This window comes from Hemicordylus capensis, chromosome 1, assembly GCF_027244095.1.
Source record: "Hemicordylus capensis ecotype Gifberg chromosome 1, rHemCap1.1.pri, whole genome shotgun sequence".
In the NCBI taxonomy this organism is placed as follows: Eukaryota; Metazoa; Chordata; class Lepidosauria; order Squamata; family Cordylidae; genus Hemicordylus; species Hemicordylus capensis.
The window spans coordinates 156,513,455-156,518,290 of record NC_069657.1 but is presented as its reverse complement, the minus strand read 5'-3'; positions in this window follow the sequence as shown (position 1 = coordinate 156,518,290).

Here is a 4,836-nt window from a genome sequence, read left to right as displayed (position 1 = left end):
GAGACCACCCCCGCCAGCTCAGGTAGGGAGACTGAAGTGCAGAGGGGTGGTCGGTACACCAGCAGAATCCCCAGCCTATCTCGGAGGCCCACCCTCAAGGACAAACACTCAAAATTCTGAGGTTGCCTGACCGGGCACCTGGAAATGGGAAGAGTCTCACAAAAGATGACTGCAACGCCTCCTCCCCGACCCTCGAGGCGGGGCTGCTGCACGATCTGGAAACCTGGAGGACAAAGCTGAGAGAGACCAACCCCGCCCAGCAGATCCAACCAGGTCTCCGTCACGCATACCAGGTCAGCACACTCATCCACAATCAGATCGTGGATGAGAGAAGTTTTTGTGTTAACTGACCTGGCATTCAGCAGCAGCACCCTAATCCTCTAAGGAGTGTTCCCAGAGCTCCCTAGTAGGGATGTGCACGGTCCGGAGAAGTCCGGACCGGCACCGAAGGGGGGCCTTGTTTTTAGGGCGGGGAGGGCTTGCTTAGCCCTCCCGCCTCCTTGCCCCCGCCAGCGCCCGTATTTAACATTATAGGGGCGCTGGAAACCAGCCGCCCCCCCCCGCCGCCGCCACCACCGCCGCCGCCGCGAAATCACTCTTAAAAACATCCAGCCCTCCCTCCCTCCCAGCTAGCTGCCCGCCCGCCCCCCCGCCCCCCCACCCACCCACCCAGTCGCTCACCCGGTCGGTAGATACTAAGCGAGAGGAGCTCCGGCACAGAGCTCCTCTCGCTAGGAAGGCCTCCGGGAGAATGGTGGCTTGCGCGCGCGCGCATGCGCGCGCCACAAACCACGCCGTTCTCCGGAGGCCCGGTCTACCCGCCGGGAAAGGGCCGGGTAGACCGGGCCTCCGATCGCTGGGTAGACCGGGCCTCCGGCGATCGGAGGCCCGGTCTACCCAGCGATCGGAGGCCCGGTCTACCCGGCCCTTTCCCGGCGGGTAGACCGGGCCTCCGGAGAACGACGTGGTTTGCGGCGCGCGCATGCGCGCGCGCGCAAGCCACCATTCTCCCGGAGGCCTTCCTAGCGAGAGGAGCTCTGTGCCGGAGCTCCTCTCGCTTAGTATCTACCGACCGGGTGAGCGACTGGGTGGGTGGGTGGGGGGGCGGGCGGGCAGCTAGCTGGGAGGGAGGGAGGGCTGGATGTTTTTAAGAGTGATTTCGCGGCGGCGGCGGTGGTGGCGGCGGCGGGGGGGGGCGGCTGGTTTCCAGCGCCCCTATAATGTTAAATACGGGCGCTGGCGGGGGCAAGGAGGCGGGAGGGCTAAGCAAGCCCTCCCCGCCCTTAAAGATATACCCCCCACCTGGACCCGAACCAGCCCAGTCCGAACCGGTCCGGCAGTTCGGCCATTCTTTGGAATGGCCGCCGGACCGGTTCGGGCACACCACTACTCCCTAGGGTCAGAGGATTGGGAGAAGGGCCAGAAAAAGGAACAGGCCTCAATTGCCTGGACCGATTTCCCATGTAACGGCCTGCCCAACTCCCACCGCCATACCTCCCTCTGCCCGCTACCCGTGATATTGCCGCCCCCACTCCAGACCCACTTTTTCGCTCCCCCAGGCACATCTCCCCAGAATAAACCACCACGGCTTCTTGGCTTAATAAAAAACCAAGACCAGACTTGCGTGATCTCCTGCTAGCTTCTTGATTGTGGGAAGACAGATCTTCAGGGCAGGAGGAAAAGATCTTCAGGGCCCCAGGCAGCTCACCCCACGGCTGAGAGCCCTTGTGCTCTCGCCCTTCGGCTCACGCCAAGAGGCTCACGCCCCTGGCCCAGCCTGAGCTTCAAAGCAGCAGAGTCAGCCCCATAGATTGAACACACCTGAAGAAAGGTAGGGCAGAAGCAGAAACACAGTCACTGCCAGCCCAGGATCTTCCCTCTTCCCTTCTTCAGGCCCTGGCCCAGCCTGAGCTTCAAAGCGGCAGAGTCAGCCCCATAGATTGAACACACCTGAAGAAAGGTAGGGCAGAAGCAGAAACACAGTCACTGCCAGCCCAAGATCTTCCCTCTTCCCTTTAGGTAGAGAAAGTAGGTGGAGAAATAAAGAGGGACTCATTAGTGGAGATAGTGCATCCCACTGTGCCAACACAGTGGCAGTATCCGGTTTCATGCCAAGCAGAGGTAGGAATCGCAGTTGTAATAGAGGAGCCTTTGAAACAGGGTGTGGCCAAGACTGATGGCAGTTCCGCCACACCAACACAGAGAGAGAAATTCATAGGAACTTGGAATGCCAGCCAAGTTGTCTCTGCCTTGATAGCAGAGGAGGATGAATTCTGGAAGAACCAGGGTCCCAAGTTGGTTTCCACAGAAGCAGGGGCAGAGGCAGCCACTGTTACTGAGGAATTGTCGCAGCAGAAAGTTGTTTCTGCTTTGCCAACAGAGGAATCTTGCAAAAATCAGGTTTCTGAGTTCAGTTCCGAGTTGAACTGTAGGCTGGCTTCTGCAGAGACAGAGGCAGCCGCTGCCACTGAGGACAGATTAGCTGAGTCTTGTGAGTGCACACAGCAGTTTGGTGAGGGGTGTGAGTCCCCATCTGACATACTGGCAGAAACCCAGAAGTTTGGAGAAGTCCAATTGGCCCCAGTCCAATCACAACAGGAAGTTGATGGATTGGTGAGAAATACAAAAGTACAGGTAAAACCTCTCTGGGACAGCACTAGCCAGATCACGCTTTGCCCAAGAGAGCTGTGTCAGAGAAATGAAATCACTAAATTAGCAGAGGAGGGAAACAAACCAGGAATATCCATTCCAGAGATTTTTGGAGGAAATAACTGTAGTGTAAATAAAAGACCCATTGATCCAGGAGGGGCTGAGTAAGGCACACTCCCCCTGCAGGACATTTGGGCACATTTTTGCAAAGCCAGAGATCACAGGAGCCAAATTAGTCCAACAGACACTAGGAGCACAAAAACCATGATCCCCTGGAGCAAGAGGGGGAACCTGGCATAGCAAATTCCCAAGCCAATATGTCAGCTCCAGCTGTTCTGGAGCAAGAGGGGGAAAACTGGCACAGCTCCAGCTGTTCCAGAGCCATCTAGACACCGGCATCCAAAGGGCAGATAAATTGATGACTTCAGATATCTGCACATTGCTTTTCTCTTCAGAGTTACTCCTCCTGAACTCTCTCTATTCCTATCCCCTCTATTCCTCTGCACCTTACCTGCTTGCTAGAGCTCCCCTACTCCCCTCTTTGTCCAGTCTGGTGAGAGGCCATGGCAGGCAAACAGAGAGAATGGACTGAGAAAAGACTGAGACTGAAGGAAGAATTGTTTTTAACCACCCTACGCCCAGTTCCTGATGGGATCTGTTCCTGATGAGACATGCTGATTTCATCCTGATGGATGCAAGGCACGCCAGCCCTAAAAAGTAGGCCACCCAATGGCACAGCTTGAAGATCCTCCTGAATTTCAGGAACCCTGCCCACTCTGCTGCTCCTATGCCACAGACTGAACCCCAAGACAGACTGCGCACCCCAATTGCAACGCTCCCTAGTTCCTGAAACCTGAAACCCCCACGACCTACACTGAACAATAGATGTCAGCAGAAACTATTGCTTGCCAATGCTTGCCAAGAGAAGAAGCCAAGAGGGGGAGAGACAGACAGAAATAGGTTATGTCTGACCAAGGCATTGTGCCTCGTTTGGGCACTCATTCTGTTGAATTCCCTCCCCAACCTGAACACTGAAGTCCTTTGCCACATGTATCTGTGCACATGCATTCATATTGTACACTCAGTCCTTGCAAAATCTATCTGTCTGCACATATTTACTTATGTTATACTTATGGGTTTAGCCTACATGCTAGAGTTCCTAGATGGGGTTTATAGGAATGTATAATTGATTGGGTGATTATGTGGTGGAGGGTATATTTGAATTGTTTGGTGGGTTGTTGGTGCCACAGTGATTTAAATGTATAAAAGCACTTGGCCTCTTGGATTGCAGGACTCCATCGGTGTGGACCCCTGTGATCTGGGACAGCCAAGGACAAAGGGCAATTGACAGACCTTTGTTGCTGTGGGTTCTGTGAGGTTGTAAAATCTGCCACATTTGAAGGCAAATGCTTGGCAAATTATTTGGCCATATAAAATGCTCTCTCTGACATGTGCTTGTGTGACTACAGCAAATGTAGCTGGGAGATGTACTCAAAAGAAACTGGACAATAGGGGCCGCACACCTCTGATCCACACTCTCGATCACAGCAGCAATATTGAGGTTATGTTTATTTTTTTTAACTATCTTTTTGTTTGTTTTGTTTTTAAAAGATGCAACTGCATCTGCTGGTGAATTTTTGAAAAGCCCTACTGGGTCAGCTACTGACAAGAAGCATGGACAGCTACTGAGACTGTCCCCTGCTGTCTTGTGAACATGCAATCAAGGAAAACAATCATTATGTATTGTCTGTCTCAAGTTTGCTTATCTTATAGATTTTGCCTTAAACAAAACTATGAGAAGAGGGGGAATATGTAATGTACCACTCAGAAGTTTGTGGAATATAGGCCTGGAATATAGGCCTGTGTCTGATTTCATTTTATATTAAGAAATGAAATCACAGCTGAACTCTGGGTGAACGACCTGCTCTGCCTCTGGGTGAACTGCCTGCTCTGCGAAGGGAGAGGCATTCCAGCATTGCATTGTGAACTGGATACTTAAGAAAACACAAAGGGCCGGGCCTGAGCTATATCAATATGCTAGAATGCAACTGACCACCAGATAATGTCTGTGGGAAAGGCCAGGGGCTGAACTCCTCTTTTCTGTTGCAAGAAATCTATGTTAATCATTGTCAATGATGGCTCTGCTATGCCCAAAGGGGATCATTCAGTTGCTGTCTATAGAAATTC